The sequence below is a fragment of the Sciurus vulgaris genome (genome assembly GCF_902686455.1).
Source record: "Sciurus vulgaris genome assembly, chromosome: 17".
Taxonomy (NCBI): Eukaryota; Metazoa; Chordata; class Mammalia; order Rodentia; family Sciuridae; genus Sciurus; species Sciurus vulgaris.
The window spans coordinates 68,738,245-68,756,117 of record NC_136478.1 but is presented as its reverse complement, the minus strand read 5'-3'; the positions used below and the strand labels follow the sequence as shown (position 1 = coordinate 68,756,117).

At 40.5% G+C, this 17,873-nt stretch overlaps 1 pseudogene across 1 annotated transcript; it reads left to right on the top strand.

Annotated features, from left to right (window-relative positions):
• Nucleotides 1-1,139: 1,139 nt before the first annotated feature.
• Nucleotides 1,140-2,056, top strand: LOC306648563 (vomeronasal type-1 receptor 4-like; annotated as a pseudogene). The gene has a single exon. The product of its transcript is annotated as a vomeronasal type-1 receptor 4-like (transcript).
• Nucleotides 2,057-17,873: the final 15,817 nt, after the last annotated feature.

Sequence of the window (17,873 nt, the reverse complement as noted above, 5' to 3'; positions counted from 1 at the left end):
TTGTTTCACCTGTTTAAAAATATCCTCCTCATTGTGTCAGATGCACCACCTGGTTAAGGAATTTCATTGCACCGTAGGCTCTGAGTGTGTAGGGGTATATGGTAAACCTCTTCAACTTCTGCTCAAATTTTCTATCAGCCTAAAGCTGCACTAAACAAGAAGGTCTTTTGAAAGCATATATTTGAATGGTAGCCCAAATCTACTCTCTCAATATTTGAATGCACAAAAGTTCATGCTGTACATATGCCATTGTGTGTATTTAGGTCCTGGCGTAATATCAGTCACCCTCATTGATTCCTTGCTAGCAGTTTAACTGAACTCAGGTATTGATTAAGACATTTCAGAGTGTCCTTTGAAATTAGCAAATATGCTGCTACTACCCTGCAGTGTTGATGCTTTATGTCACAAAGCTTAGGACATGGCATGGAGAAACAATTCCTGTGACATGCACTATTTAACTGGTGTCCTGAACACACAACCAAGTGAGTCCTGTGTTAGCTGTTCTCATGTGGAGCCAGTACGGTGTCCCAGCACATGACTCACCATGGGTCAGGTACCTGCTGGATTATAATTCCCTCAGAGCTTCTGCATTAATGAAAAGTCTAACTGGCCTTATAATAACGATGGCCTGTAGAATAATTCTTTCCAAGCAAGTGGAAACATGTTACAATAAAACCTTAAAATGCTTCAATATAGAAGATAATAGGAATAAAAAAAATAAAACTAAAAACAGAACAGTATTGTTTGAAGAACTCCACTCACCACTGTTAAGGAGGCCTGGTGGTTTGTGATATTGACTCAACTCAATGAGTCTCAAGTCTGCTGTCATCCCCTAATAAGAGCATGGATTTAGACAGATTAAGTTCTGCATGACCAAGTTCTCCTGGTCATTACACAAAGTCATCCCAGCACCTGCCTCGAGTCTTGAAAATTTCAGAAGTCGCTATGTGCTGTTTTCATACTTGAAAAAATTCAAACAAACCTCATTAAAATCTTCCAGTAAAAGACAAACATGCAGTATTCACAGTGGGAACACTGGAGAGTGGGGCTTGCTGAGTTTTGTTTAACAGGACATGAGCAGCCCAGGCCTCCTTTTCCCCTGCAGGACCCTCTGCCTGGGACAACAGGGAACTGGCAGGATGGTAGGCAGTGATGTGACTCTAGGAATCATCTTCCTGTTACAGACTGTGGTTGGAGCTCTGGGCAATTAATTCCTCTCTTCTCCTCTGACCTGGTCCTTTACTTCACTGGGTCCAGGATAAGGCCCACAGACCTGCTTCTTCAGCTCCTGATTGAGGCCAGCTCGTTAGCTTTCCTGTGTGGAGGACTTCCCCAGGCAGTGGCAGCATGTAGTTTGGAATTTTCCCTTGGTAATATTGGAGGCAAGCTGCTTTTCTATCTTCACAGGGTGCCAGGGATGTGTCCATTGAACCCTGTGTCTTCTGAATGTGTTCCAGTTTACTACTCTCAGCCCTAAGGACTCCAGCTGGGCAGAGCTTTAAGTGCAAGCTCTCAGGTGCATTGGCTCCTCCATACAGCTGAGCTGCATTATACATGTGCTTATAACTATTGTTATTCTTATGTACTTGGCTTGAAAATGGAGCATCTCCTCCATGACAACTCTGAAAGATTTTGTATACTGTTCTGCCGTTCGTCCTGACACAACAGCACGCACCCCATGCAGCAGTGGTACCATTCCCTGATGCTGTGTGTGGGGGGCTCATGCTCTGGGCCAGCAGCTCCATGGTGCTCACCCTGCACAGGCACAAGCAGAGAATGTTCACAAGACCAGCTCCCCCAGGTCGTCCCCTGAGTCCAGAGCCACCAAAACCATCCTCCTCCTGGTGAGCACTTTTGTCTCATTTTACACACTCTCCTGCATCTCTCAGGGTTGTGTGGCCCTCATTTTTAATTCCAACTGGTTTGTGGTGAGCATGGCTGCCATTGTCACTGGGTGTTTCCCAGCTGTCAGACCGTTTCTGCCCATGAGCAGGGACTCAGTGCATCCAGGCTCTGTTTTGCCTGTATCAAAAAATCCTACATTCCTAATTCATGAGGAACATGTAAGCGGTAAGGTTTTGTACAATTCATAATTGTTTATTCATTCTTAGCCACAGAAATGTAAGCACAGGATCAGTCATATCACTTGTGAGTGGTGGTTTACACACTTACACTTGTATGTTATAAATGTGTGGGTATGCGTGTTTGTAAACATGAGCGTGCACACATGCATATCACTTGGATTGTTATTACCCATCAAGTGATAATTGAGGCAAATTTTATGTGTCAAATGTAGATTTCATATTTAATACCAGTTAGAACTATTTCAGACTGATTTCACAGAAAATCAACTTCCATATTTTCTTGCTCTTCTGCTGGATTGTCAGGTTAAAAGATGTGGAATGAATTTTGTATTTGTCTAATTACAGGTTTATGTTTTAGCTTTGTGTCTTCATGTAACTGTACACATGAATGTAGTCCAAGGATATTTACATTTAGCAGGTGAAATTATCCTGCAAGTTTAACATAGTAATATACAGAATGGGAAGTAGCGGTCCATTAGAATTTACCATTAGAATTTTCTGTTGATTTCTATGGTTATTCCCACAATATACATTTCATCTTTCTAAAAATTTAAGATTATGAAATATATTTACTGTTTGCATTGATAACATATGATATTAGGTGCTATTTTAATTGTCACAAATAATTTTTAAATCACTAATATGTAACTTCAAAGCAGTTTTAGGTTCAGTCAGTCATGTATTTATCAATGAAATTTTACAAAGAACACACACTTTGCATTCAGCTTCTACACCAAAGTAAAATTTTGTCAGTCTCAAAGATTCCTCTTTATGCCTCTACCATAATTATCTTGAAGAGGGAGCAGCATGTAACATCTAAGACTATAGATCACTCTTTCGTACTTTCTATAAATGAAATAGTTCAGCATAAACTCTTCCCTATTGACTTTGAGAATTTTTATTTATTTATTTATTTATTTATTTATATATTTTTTATTTTATTGTAAACAAATGGGATACATGTTGTTTCTCTGTTTCTACATGGCGTAAAGGCATACCATTTGTGTAATCATAAATTTACATAGAGTAATGTTGTTTGATTCATTCTGTAATTTTTTCCCTTCCCCCACCACTCCCACCCCTCTTTTCCCTCTGTACAGTGCTTCCTTCCTCCATACTTGCCCCCCTCCCTAACCTTAACTCTAACCCTAACACAAACCCTTCCCTCCCCCCATCGTGTGTCATCATCCGCTTATTAGCGATATCATTTGTCCGTTGGCTTTTTGAGATTGGCTTATCTCACTTAGCATGATATTCTTCAACTTCATCCATTTGCCTGCAAATGCCATAATTTTATCATTCTTTATGGCTGAGTAATATTCCATTGTATATATGTATATATATATATACATATATATATATATGTATATATATATATATATCACAGTTTCTTTATCCACTCATCAATTGAAGGACATCTAGGTTGGTTCCACAGTCTGGCTATAGTGAATTGAGCAGCTATGAACATTGATGTGGCTGTATCTCTGTAGTATGCTGATTTTAAGTCCTTTGGGTATAGGCCAAGGAGTGGGATAGCTGGGTCAAATGAAGGGTCCATTCCGAGTTTTCTAAGGAATCTCCACACTGCTTTCCAGAGTGGCAGCACTAATTTGCAGCCCCACCAGCAATGTATGAGTGTACCTTTCTCCCCACATACTCGCCAACACCGGTTGTTGCTCCTATTCTTGATAATCGCCATTCTAATTGGGGTGAGATGGAATCTTAAGGTGGTTTTGATTTGCAATTCTCTTATTACTAGAGATGTTGAACATTTTTCCATATGTTTGTTGATTGCTTGTAGATCGTCTTCTGTGAAGTGTCTATTCATTACCTTAGCCCATTTGTCGACTGGATTATTTGAATTCTTGGAGTAGAGTTTTTTGAGTTCTTTATACATTCTGGAGATTAGTGCTCTATCTGAAGTATGATTGGCAAAGATATTCTCCCACGCTGTAGGCTCTTTATTCGCATTGCTGATAGTTTCATTGCTGAGAGAAAGCATTTTAGTTTGAATCTATCCCAGGTATTGATTCTTGCTTTTATTTCTTGTGCTATGGGAGTCATGTTAAGGAAGTCTGGTCCTAAGCCGACATGTTGAAGATCTGGACCTACTTTTTCTTCTATAATCTGCAGGGTCTCTGGTCTGATTCCAAGGTCCTTAATCCATTATGAGTTTAGTTTCGTGCATGGTGAGAGATATGGGTTTAGTTTCATTCTGTTGCATATGGATTTCCAATTCTCCCAGCACCATTTGTTGAAGAGGCTATCTTTTCTCCATTGCATATTTTTGGCCCCTTTGTCTAGTATGAGAAAATTGTATTTATTTGGGTTTGTGTCCGTGTCCTCTATTCTGTACCATTGATCTACCTTTCTATTTTGATACCAATACCATGCCGTTTTTGTTACTATTGCTTTGTAGTAGAGTTGAAGATCTGGTATTGCAATACCCCCTGTTTCACTCTTCCTGCTAAGGATTGCTTTAGCTATTCTGGGTTTCTTATTCTTCCAGACGAATTTCATAATTGCTTGCTCTATTTCTGTGAGGTATGTCATTGGGATTTTAATTGGAATTGCATTGAATTTGTATAGCACTTTAGGTAGTATGGCCATTTTGACAATATTAATTCTTCCTATCCAAGAACATGGAAGATCTTTCCATCTTCTAAGGTGTTCTTTAATTTCTTTCTTTAGTGTTGTATAGTTCTCATTGTAGAGGTCTTTCACCTCTTTTGTGAGATTGATTCCCAACTATTTTATTTTTTTCGATGCTATTGTGAATGGGGTAGTTTACCTAATTTCTTTTTCTGAAGATTCATCACTTATGTATAAAAATGCATTGGATTTATGAGCATTGATCTTGTAACCTGCTACTTTACTGAATTCACTTATGAGTTCTAAGAGTTTTCTGGTGGAATTTCCAGGTTCCTCTAAATATATAATCATGTCATCAGCGAACAGGGATAGTTTGAGTTCTTCTTTCCCAATTCATATCCCTTTAATGTCTTTGGTTTGTCTAATTGCTCTGGCCAGAGTCTCAAGAACGATGTTGAATAGAAGTGGTGAAAGAGGGCATCCCTGCCTTGTTCCAGGTTTTAGGGGGAATGCTTTCAGTTTTTCACCATTTGGAACGATATTAGCCATGGGCTTAGCATAAATGGCCTTTCCAATGTTAAGGAATGTTCCCACTATCCCTATTTTTTCTAGTGTTTTGAGCAAGAAGGCATGCTGTGTTTTATCAAATCATTTTTCTGCATCTATTGAAATAATCATGTGATTCTTGACTTTAAGTCTATTGATATGGTGAATGACATTTATTGATTTCCTGATGTTTAAAAATCCTTGCATCCCTGGGATGAAACTCGCTTGATCATGGTGCACTATCTTTTAAAATATGTTTTTGTATGCGATTTGCTAAAATTATGTTGAGAATTTTTGCGTAGACGTTCATTAAGGATATTGGTCTGAAATTTTCTTTCCTTGATGAGTCTCTGTCTGGTTTAGGTATCAGTGTGATATTGGCTTCATAGAATGAGTTTGGGAGGGTTCCCTCCTCTTCTATTTTATGGAATACTTTGAGAAGTATTGGAATGAGCTCTTCTTTAAAGGTTTTGTAGAAATCGGCTGACAACCCATCTGCTCCTGGACTTTTCTTTGTTGGTAGGCTTTTGATGACTTCTTCTATTTCATTACTTGAAATTGGTCTATTTAAATTGTGTATGTCCTCCTCGTTCAGTTTAGGCAATTCATATGTCTCTAGAAACCTGTTGATGTCTTCGAAATTTTCTATTTTGTTGGAGTATAGATTTTCAAAATAGCTTCTAATTATATTTTGTATTTCAATCCTGTCTGTTGTGATATTTCCTTGTTCATTCCGAATTTTAGTGATTTGGGTTTTCTCTTGTCTTCTCTTTGTTAGTGTGGCTAAACGTTTATCAATTTTGTTTATTTTTTCGAAGAACCAACTATTTATTTTGTCAATTTTTTGTATTGTTTCTTTTGTTTCAATTTCATTGATTTCAGCTCTGAGTTTAACTATTTCCTGTCTTCTACTACTTTTGGTGCTGTTCTGTTCTTCTTTTTCTAGGGCTTTGAGCTGTAGTGTTAGGTCGTTTATTTGTTGAGTTTTACTTCTTTTATTAAATGTGCTCCATGAAATAATTTTCCCTCTAAGTACTGCTTTCATAGTGTCCCAGAGATTTTGATATGATGTTTCTTTGTTCTCATTTACCTCTAAGAATGTTTAATTTCCTTCCTAATGTCTTCTGTTATCCATTCATATAATAGCATTTTGTTTAATCTCCAGATGTTGGAATAGTTTCTGTGTTTTACTCTTTCATTTATTTCTAACTTCAATCCATTATGATCTGATAGAATACATGGTAGTGTCTCTATCTTCTTGTATTTGCAAACATTAGCTTTGTGGCATAATATATGGTCTATTTTAGAGAAGGATCCATGTGCTGCTGAGAAGAAAGTGTATTCGCTCTTGGTTGGATGGTATATTATAAATGTCCATTAAATCTAAATTATTGATTGTGTTATTGAGATCTATGGTTTCTTTGTTCAATTTTTGTTTGGAAGATCTGTCCAGTGGTGAGAGAGGCATGTTAAAATCACCTAGTATTATTGTGTTCTGGTCTATTTGGTTTCTGAAATTGAGAAGGATTTGTTTGACATACATGGATGAGCCACTGTTTGGGGCATAGATGTTTATGATTGTTATAACTTGCTGATTTATGCTTCCCTTAAGCAGTATGAAATGACCTTCTTTATCCCTTCTGACTAACTTTGGCTTGAAGTCCACATTATCTGAAATGAGGATGGATACTCCAGTTTTTTTGCTGAGTCCATGTGCATGGTATGTTTTTCCCCATCCTTTCACCTTTAGTCTATGGGTATCTTTTTCTATGAGGTGAGTCTCTTGTAGGCAACATAATGTTGGATCTTTCTTTTTAATCCAATCTGCCAGTCTATTTCTTTTGATCGATGAATTCAGGCCATTAACATTCAGGGTTATTATTGAGATATGATTTGATTTCCCGGTCATTTGGTTCACTTTTTAAATTTTATTTATTTATTTGTTTGACACAACTTGGTTCCTCCTACCTTTGACAATTCCTTTAGGATAATTCCTCCCTTTGCTGATTTGCTTCTTTGTTTTTCATCTCTTCGTCATGGTATATTTTGCTGAGAATGTTCTGTAATGCTGGCTTTCTTTTTGTAAATTCTTTTAGGGAAGGATTTTATTTCATTGTCAAATTTGAAGGTAAGTTTTGCTGGGTATAAGATTCTTGGTTGACATCCATTTTCTTTCAGGGCTTGAAAAAATGTTGTTCCAGGCCCTTCTAGCTTTCAGGATCTGGATTGAAAAATCTGCTGATATCCGTATTGGTTTTCCCCTGAATGTAATTTGGTTCTTTTCTCTCACAGCCTTTAAAATTCTGTCTTTATTTTGTAGGTTAGGCATTTTCATTATACTGTGCCTTGGTGTGGGTCTGTTGTAACTTTGTGTATTTGGAGTCCTATAAGCCTCTTGAACTTGATTTTCCATTTTATTCTTCAGATTTGGGAAATTTTCTGATATTGTTTCATTGAATAGATTGTTCATTCCTTTGGTTTGTTTCTCTAGGACTTCCTCAATTGCAATAATTCTTAAATTTGGCCTTTTCATGATATCCCATAGTTCTTGGAGATTCTGTTCATGATTTCCTACCATCTTCTCTGTTTGTTCAACTTTGTTTTCAAGGTTAAATATTTTGTCTTCAATGTCTGAGGTTCTGTCTTCCAGGTGTTCTATCCTACTGGGTATGCTTTCTATGGAGTTCTTAATTTGGTTTATTGTTTCCTTCATGTCAAGGATTTCTGTTTGTTTTTTTTTTTTCAATATCTCTAACTCTTTATTAACATGATCTTTTGCTTCCTGTATTTGCTCTTTTAACTGTCGATTGATGCGATCATTCAATGCCTGTATTTGCTCTTTCATCTCATTATTCAGTGCCTGCATTTGCTCTTTCATCTCATCGTTTGCTTCCCTGATCATTTTATTTTATTTTTATTTTATTTTATTTTTTTTCACACAAGGAAACTTTATTTTATGCAGACGATTCACGTCTGCATGGGGGAAAGGGAAGAAGGGAAAGGAGACCATGGTGCAAGGTTTCTCTCAGACATAGGAATTTCGTGGGCTGAGAGGAACCAATCGCGGAGAATTCTTACAGACTGACTGATGGACCAATGACATATTAGAACGTAACATGGGAGGCAGGAAGATTACAGCAACGTAAGCCAGAAATTCCTGTAACATGAGAGGCGGGTGAATGCAGATTGACAGGTGGTGGGGCAAGCCAGATTCCTTACATTCCCCCATTTCCTTTTATATAAAAAATAAAAAAAACTTGCTCTCCAGTTCTTTTTGAAGCCTCTCTCCTTCCTGCCTAGGTGACTGGGGTTGGTTTTGCAGGTGAGATGTAAAAAGTTCATTCTCCTCCCAGGCTTCCAAAGGCAGATGATTTTCATGGACTTCATTTTCTCGATTTGATTGATCCCCTATTTCTGCATTAACTGCCTGTCCCCAATTCTGACTTCATTTATCCCTCTAATACTAGGAAAAGGGGTGATGACCGATCTGACTTCTTCGAGCTGGAAGTGGGCAGCATGGGGCAAGCAGTTTGGAGGTTCCTTTTTAGAAATTGGGTCAATTGAGGGGTTCATGGTAGAAGTCCGGTTGGGGGGAGAGCAGGCTGTAAAGGCATCTGGAGATGGGTGCTTTATTCCAAGTTGATTTATGGCGTTCACTCTTGAAGCAGTACTTCTGCAAAATATTGGTCAGGCAACAATTAGAGTTTCTAAGGAAAATACAAAATGGAGTAATGAACAGTAAAACATTCAGTTTGTGCAATAGCTATTTTGAATTTTGGCTGAGTTAAACTTTTGAACACAACTTTAAATGAGTTAAAGTCAGGCTTACTTTGGAGCCATTGTAATGTGTAGCAGGGTGGTGAGGCAGAGCAGAGGTGGGGCTTTTCAGTGAGGGGCAAAGAAGTATATAAACATAGATTTTGAAGATTAAGCTGAGATCAGATGGAGCTCTGTTCTCTGATGGAAATGTGGATCTAAAGAGTTATGTCAGCAATCTTTATATGTGTGTAATGTTAGGTTATATATACCCTATTGATGACAGGTAATAGAACATTAAATGATAGGTTTATCATTACAGACAAGTTTAATTTTGAGAACAGCAGCTTGATAAATTTTCTGCTTTAAAGGCTTGTATACCTGGAAAACAGGAACACATTTAATATACAAAGAATAATTTTTTAAGTATGTTACTCCATGGAATAGCTTTATAAATTAATAAGATGTCTCTAACAAACACATTTGAGTAATCCCATACATGTTGCTTATTGTAGAAAACCAAGACATCAGACAAGTGTGCCAATAGTATTTGTCATCTCTTTCCTGTTGAAGAAAATCCTAGAAAAATTGATGTTAGACATTTTATAAACATTAATATTTTATTAGTATGACCACCTAGAGACTTGTGAGTTAATTTTAAGGACATTTTACTTTTATTAGTTTACCCAATTTAAATTGAACATTATTAAATCACGAGACTTAAAAATATTTGGATTCATTTTTAGAATTTTAATTTTTATGAGTGCTTATATTTAACACAAAAAAACAAAGGCCTTGTAATATTTATTTCCATTGCAATCTTCAAAAATAACTCTAGAGTTGGATAAAAAGAACTGATCAAAAATTATTAACCTAGGTCTGTAGGATCAAAAATGTGAGCTCAAAAATACAGCATTTAAGAAAAACAAAGTCCTGGAAGAAAAATGATAATGGTTATTAATTAAAGCATGAGAAAATGAGAAGGAGAGAAAAGTTGAAAGAGAGAAAAGTATTCTGAGTTGTAGCCTAGGAGAAATTTAAAATGGACACTTTTACACTTTTTTTTCCCTTGGGTTTGAAACTGGTTTCCTACTGAGCCTTTCTTCATTTACATTTCAATGTAACCCTTGACTGAGATCTGAATCTGAAAGGGGCCAATATGTTCTAGCAGAAGCTTGATGCTTAGGTCATTTTAATTTCTTGAGCCTGCAGGGAGAGCTGAGAGAGAAAGAAAAGATTTGAAAATAAGGAATCAGCCAAGAGAACATATTCAGGTTTTACTCCCTCTGCACCAGCCACCTTCCGTAAAGGAGCTAGAATGTGTGTACGAGACCACGTGGTGGGGGAACTTGGTAGGCTGAATGGCGGAGTGGAAGGAGAAACAGAATGAGGAAAAGTAGAGAAATGAACAGGAGCTCCTGCAGTAGGAGACCTGTAAGGACATGACTCATCAGCTGGATTAAACTTAGAAGAGAAAGGATTAAAAGGGGGAGGAGAAGCAGCAAGAAAGAAAGGAAAAACAAAAGGGGAAAGGTTCCTTTCCATTCACCAGGTTGCCCACATATGTACTGAATTATAACTAGCATAATTAGGCATATAATTTTACCTAGTATAAAGCTAGAATTTAGGGTGCCATAAATAGACCATTCTGACTTACTATCTAAAGGACAATTTAGCTCTGATTCAGGGAATAGGTGAAGGGGTTTGAGATGATTTAATAAGCATCTCAGGGGCGAGTTTGCTGAGCTGGATGTCCTGAAGCCCACGGTAAGCTGAGACCCATCTGGCTAGTGATTTTGGCGTCCCGAGATCACAGTGCCAGGCAACGAGAGGTTAGAACACAGGCTTGGTTGTCACCAAAAAAAAACCCAATGTTTAACCGGGCATAAGCCGAGAGGGTCTGAAGACCTGGCCAGGATTTCGAGCGAGATGCAGTGGGAAATAAGAGAGAGAACTTCAGACCCTGAGAAAGAATCTCAGCACCATAAAACCCAGGAGTCCACCCAGCAACTAGGACCAGCTATGGGGACCATGGAGATACCCCCACACCTCGGCAGTCTGGCAGCGGGAGCCGCGGGGCAGGTGGTGGAAGCCATGAGAGGGAAGCCGCAGGACAGTGGGAGGGAGCCCCACAGAGGGCAGCGAAAACTGCGAGTAAGGAGCCTCAGGGCGGCGGGAGAAAACCGTGAGCCGCGGCAGAGGGAACCGCAGGAATGGCCGCTTCTCAGATATGGGGGTTGGGGGCGGCGGCACCACAGCGGGAGCTGCGGGTGGCTGAGATGTGTTTAAGTAGTCAGGGCCTGCCTAAGGGGAACTCACCAATTCTGGAGTCCGGTGTTGTATGCAGAAAACTGGGCATCCAGGTAAATGGAAGATGAGCCTGTATAAGGGGGTGCCAGGGCTTGCTATAGGATGGGATTCCGCCTGCTTAGTCAGCGGAAAAAAAACCCATCCCCGAGTCACGGCACCAGGTGTTAGGCGTTAATGGCGCAGTTATGGTTCTTCACTAGCTCCCAGAAACGCTCCACAGATACAGGTCTCACACAAGGAACCTTTTATTTTGCTCAGACGAATTCACGTCTGCACGGGGGAAGGGGAAGAAAGAAAAGGAGCCCCTGATCATTTTAATTATGTACATTCTCAACTCCTTTTCTGTCATTTCTTCTGCCATGCTGTCATTGGGTTTTATTGATGTAACATCTAGATTTGTTTGCAGCATTTTCTTTCCTTGTTTTCTCATATTGTTCAGGTTTCAGTGGACCGCTGAGATATTGCAGATTTCCTCTATTGACTTACAATGTCCCTGAAGATTTCTATATATATCCCCTCTTAGCCTTCAGTAGGCTGAAGTCTTGGAGGAAGTTGATAATGCAGTGCTCCACAAGGAAGCTGCCTGTCTAGGAGTGGTGGCCTTCAGGTGGGGTATATTCCCTGCTAGTGGGCAGAGGTGCCTCCACTTGTTGACCAATGGTCGTCCAAAGGGGAACTAGACCGTGGGCTGAGGCAAGGCCTGTTTGGTCCTGTGTCTCTGGATTTACCGTCCTTGTGGGGAAACCTCACCCGGCAGGGAAGACTCACCCGGTGGGGAGGTCTTGCTAGTCCGTTCCCTCCTAGAGGTTCCCCTCAATTTACAGCTACCGCCTGGGCTGGGCTGCCTTCCTCTGCAAATTTCCCAGGGGCCCGGCCCTACCTGCTGGGCCTGGGAGCCTCACCCTTCGCAGATGAATCTCCTTAGGCTGCCCCTCCTCAGAGAATCTGCCTGCAGTCCTGGAACCTTTGCTCCTCCCCTAAGCCTGTCTCTGTGGGGCTCTTCCACCAAGAAGCCTCCTAGATCCTGGGACCCTGCTCTGCACCTAATCGCCTGGCTATGCGGCCCCTCCTCTGAGCAGCCACCTGGGGCCCCATACAATCGCTCTGAGTCCCAGAGACCCGCCGCACGCCTCTTCATCCAGACAGCGGCCCAGTATTCTGGTGTGGTCACTGGGAGTCCAAGGAACTCACTGCATGCCTCCTCCTCCCGCCAACCACCCGTAGCCCTGGGCAATCAATCACTCCGAGTCGAAATGACCCTCCCTGTTCCTACTCCTCCTCCAGGTAACCCCCCGGGTGTTCAGGAGTGGTCACTCTGAGTGGCTCTGAATCCATGTGACCCACTGCACGCGTCCTCTGGGCAACTGCCCGGAGCTCTGGTGCGGCCACTCGAGACCAAGTGACTCACCGCGCTTCTCCTCCAGGCAGACCCCTGTGTTCAAGAGCGGTCGCTTTAAGTCCAAACAACTCACCATTCGCCTCCTCCTCTGAGCAGCCGCCTGGAGTTCTAATGCAGTCACTGCGAGTCCAAACGACCTGCTGCGCTCCTCCTCCTCCTCTTACTCCTCCATTCAGGCCCCGGTGTTCAGAATTGGTCTGATTCCAAACAGCTCGCCATGCAGCCCCTCCTCTAGCAACCGCCTGTAGCTCTCGTATAGCCACTCAATTCCAAGTGGCCGTGCTCCTCCTCCTCTTCGTCCTCAGGGCAGGCCCCGGTGTTCAGAAGCGGTTGCTCTAAGTCCAAACAGCTTGCCTCGGAGCTTCTCCTCTGACAACTGCCTGTAGCTCTGGTATAGTCACTCCGAATCCAAGCGGCCACGCTCCTCCTCCTCCTCCTCAGGGCAGGCCCCGGTGTTCTGAGACCACATAGCTCTTCTCGCCGCTCTTCCCCTGGGCAGCCTCCTGAGCCACAGTGGTTGCTCCAAGTCCCAGTGCTGTGCTGAGCGGCCTCCTTTACGATGCTCCCAATTGTCCGAGTTCACTGCTCCAGCGGGGGGAGGGTCTTCTCGCCAGCAGCTCTACTTCACAAAGTTCCCTGCGTTCAGGGACCACCGTCCCATCTGGGATGCCTCCACAACGGGAGAGACTCACCCGGCTGCTTTGAGTTCGTCCCAAGTCTCTCAATATCTCCTCTTTTGAATCCTGAGTCCTGGAACAACATGAAATGCAGCCACCCTCTAGGCCGCCATCTTGAATCCTCTCAACTTTGAGAATTTCATATGCATTAAAGTGTATATATTCACATGTGGTTGGTGACAGGATTTTTCTGCAGCAATATTAAATGATTAAATTGTTCCTACTTTCTTGACACACAAGTGCTATGATATGGGTAAGATCAGTTTTTCCCCCAGGTTCCATGTGTGAGAAGCTTTACCCCAAGTGTGATGATGTTGGAGGTGGTGGAACTTTTGAGAAGAGGACAAAGGTTCAAGGTCGTTGGGTCCTGGGTAGGTTACTCTTCAAGGGATTAATGGCGATCACCTGGAATATGTCAGCTCCCATGAGAATGGGTGTCCTATAGCAAGTGCAGGTGTCTCTGCTGTCTCTTGCTCCCTGTCCTGCCCTGTGGTCTCTCTTGCATGTATTCCCACCATTGTGATTCCATCTGCTATGAGCTCTCACGCAGCTGCCGGCTCCATGCTCTTGAATCTCCAGAACTGCCACTCAATACATTTCTTTGTCAAGTACACAGCTTTAGGGGTCTAGATTGTTGCAACAGAAAAAAGTAGATAATGTGAATTTTTCAGTTTGCAGTATTACTATGAGGACTGTCATGTAGGTTCACAATGTGTTTTGATGAGAATTCTAAGAATTTCTGTTGGTCTGTGTGGACTGGTGCCTTCATTGGTCATAGGTTTATACTCTACTGCCAAAGAGTTTACCAAATGTATGAATTTCAACCGATACCTCTCCTATTTTAATACATATCATTTAATATATCCCTCTTTAGAGTTAATAATTTATATTTGGTTAAACATAGTTTTGTATTAAAAGACTTGTGAGATGTTCTTTATTTTCATCAAAGATATCAATAAATACCTTGAAAATTTACTGCAGCAAACCATTCAGATTCAATGTTTTATATGTTGTTTTAGTCAACTTTTTGTCTGTTGTGACTTAATGACCCAACCAACACAACCTAGAAGAAAAGTTTATTCTGGAACTCATGGTTTCATAGGTCTTAGTCCATAGAAGGCCAGCTCCATTCCTCAGGGCTCCAGATGAAGCAGAACATCATAGTGGAAGAGTGTGGCAGAGGGAAGCAGCTCACATGGCAATGAGGATGCAGAGAGAGAGACTCCAGTCTCCAGATACAAAATACATACCCCATGGCCACACCCTCAATGAACCACTCCCTCACACCACACCTTACCTGCCTCCAGTTACCACTCCGTTAATCCCAACAGGGATAATTCACTGATTAGGTTAAGACCCCAGCGATCCAATCATTTCTCCTCTGAACCTTCTTGCTCATCTCACATGTGAGCTTTTGGGTGACACCTCACATCCAGACCTTAACGGATGTGTTGAAAGTGAATAATCTCTTGTTAAAGAAGCAAACAATTAATTTCAATGTGTTTGGAGACTGTCATGTTTGATATTTTACCTCTGATTTATCATGATATATTCTGTATTTTAAAACCTCCGGGAACATATTTTGAGACTTTCTATCACAAGATATGATAGCTATTTGAGGAGATAGATATGCTTACCCTGATTTGAAGATTGGCAAATATGTACATTGTATACTAATATCTTGTGGTACCATATGGATACACATAATTTTTTCTAAAAAAATCAGTTAAAAAATTAGCTGGGCATGATGGAATGGACTCCTGTAATCCCAGTGGTTTGGGAGGTTAAGGCAGGAGAAACCCAATTTAAAGGCCAGCCTTAGCAATTTAGGCCCTAAGTGACTTAGGGACACCATGTCTCAAAATAATAAGGAATGGGCAATAGCTCAGTGGTAAATGGTACCTAGGTTCAATCCCTCCACCTGCTGCTGCTGCTGCTACTACTACTACAAATAAAAATAATAATGAATTAATAATTTAAAACATCATTTCTTTCTCACAGTTTCATTGAGTGCTCACATACCTTACCCAATATGCAAAAAATTCCTGTCATACTTTACATCTCTAACCATCTCTTCAGCTGCATCTCTCTGCCTTCTGCATTAAGAGTTCATGTAAACACTCTAGGTCAAGCTGATTATCCAGGTACCCCTGTCTTAAGATCAGGTGATCAGTCATCTTAAAACCCATGTAACCTAACATAACCTCAGGAGAGACTATGGGACCACTCTCCAGGTCACCTTGGAGCGACCCTGTTCACAGCCCAGTTTTCACTTGTAGCTCTCAGGATAACTGCAGAATGTGCTGAGAAGGTCACATGATAAGACAGGAAGGGAGCAGGTGGAACAGCACAGCCTCTGTTCCAATTTTCCCTGGAATCAGGTCACCTTTTAATGGTTTAGAGAGTCATGTGATTCTAGGGCATATAACTGAGGGTGGACATCTTTTCTGGGGTCCTGTAGTGTAAGTGGAGTACACTCAGATGAAACTGGGTCTTCTGTGAGGAGTCTTCATGAGTGCTTGGGACAAACTTGAAATGAGTCCTTAACTTCTGCTGTTCCTTGCTACCTATCTGTAAGTAAAAACCTGCTTCATGTCCTAGGGTGTGTGGGTGTGCTGTTTCACCAGACTAGTAGCAATCAGTATCCAGTCCATAGTGATCTTGCTTTACAATAGCATCTGGGGTTAGTAATTTTCTATGGTTTGATGACACTATTGCATGTTTTTGCAATGAAAAATTACTATACAAATTCTACATACACCTACAAAAGTTTTACCACTGATAATTTTCATGATAATTTCTTAAAATAAGCAAGGAAGAAAATAGACTTATACTTTTCACTTGTTTTTTTTATGATAATAATGCTAACATATGTAAATAGGGAAGCTCATGAAGCTTAAAATATGACCATATGTTTTCTGCTATATTATTATAATTAACAAAAAATGTATGTATTTAAGAAAAGCAATGATACTTATACACATGTATGTATATGTTCATATATATGTATATACGTACATATAGTATGTGTATATATATATGTATGTACCTATGTATATGTATATATATCACTGCATTACTTATACACATACATAGATGCTCTGCCTTCTGCCTCCAAGGGCTCACTCATGCTTTAATTGAAATCTGAACCCTGTGACCGTCCTCTCCCACTTCTACACACTGTGACTGCTGGGAAACTCCTCTCACTCTCTGCTTCCATGGGTTCAATAACTTTAGGTTTTGCACAGAAGTGGGATCGGGTAGCATTTGGTGTTCTGTGTCTGGCATGCTACGCCTACCATGGAGACCTCTAGACATATCCATGGTATTGCAAATGGAAGAGGTTTCTTCCTTTCTAAGCCTTTAGTGGCCCATGTGTTCCCATGTATTGGTGCATAGAAGGACATTTGGTTTGTTTCCATACATGGCTGTGTGAATATTGCTACCATCGTTTTGGAGTGCAGATGACCTCTGGAGAAAGTATTCCCCTTCCTTTGACTCTGTACCCAGATATAAGATTGCTGGATCACATGGGACTTCTGCCTTTCACTGTTTGAGGAAATTTCATAGTATTTTTGTTAATGATGGTACCAGTTTACCTACCAAAATGATGTTTACCAAAATTTTATTGATTAACATTCTCACCAACAGATATCTTTTGTTATTTATTTATTACCTGCTTATTTATTTATTTATTTATTTGGGGGGATATTTGGGGTCGAACTCAGGGTCACTCAACCAGGGAGCCACAGCCGCAGCCCTATTTTGCATTTTATTTGGAGACAGGATCTCACTGAGTTGCTTAGTGCCAGTGCTGTTGCTGAGACTGGCTTCGAACTGATGGTCTTCCTGCCTCAGCCTCCTCAGCCCCTGGCATTATATGTTCTTTGACATTTAATAGCTATCTTAACAGGGTAGCATACATCCCACTGTCGTTTGGATTTACATTCTTCTGATAATGAGTGACATACTGAACTTCTCAAATATCTATGTCCTCTGGGAATTATTTTGTTCAAGTGCTTCATTCAATTGTAATGGGATTATTCTGATTTTTTACTATTAAGTAGTATGAGCTGCTTCTACATTTTGGATTTCAAACTCCTGTAGGATATTTGGCCTACTGAAATTATCTCCCATTCATAGCATATCTTAATGTTCCTGGATTCTCATCAACAGTGGTTTCCAGGGGCTAGGGAAAGGGAGAGAAGAAAGTTACTGACCAGCAGGCATACAGTTTTACTCAAACAAGATAAATAAACTCCTTACAACATAGCACCTATGGTTAATTGTAATGTGCTGTCCATTTAAAGATTTGATAAGAGGATAGATCTTAAGTGTTGCTATCACAGGAAAGATATTTTTAAAATCAATTTTAAAAACAGAAAAATAAAATAGAGAAGTGGGAAAAATGTCCCTAGTTTTTCCTTTACTAAAACTTATAATTTTAATGTAACTCCACTCATTCACTGTTGTCACCGTCCATATGTTGGTCCCATATGAAAAACCACG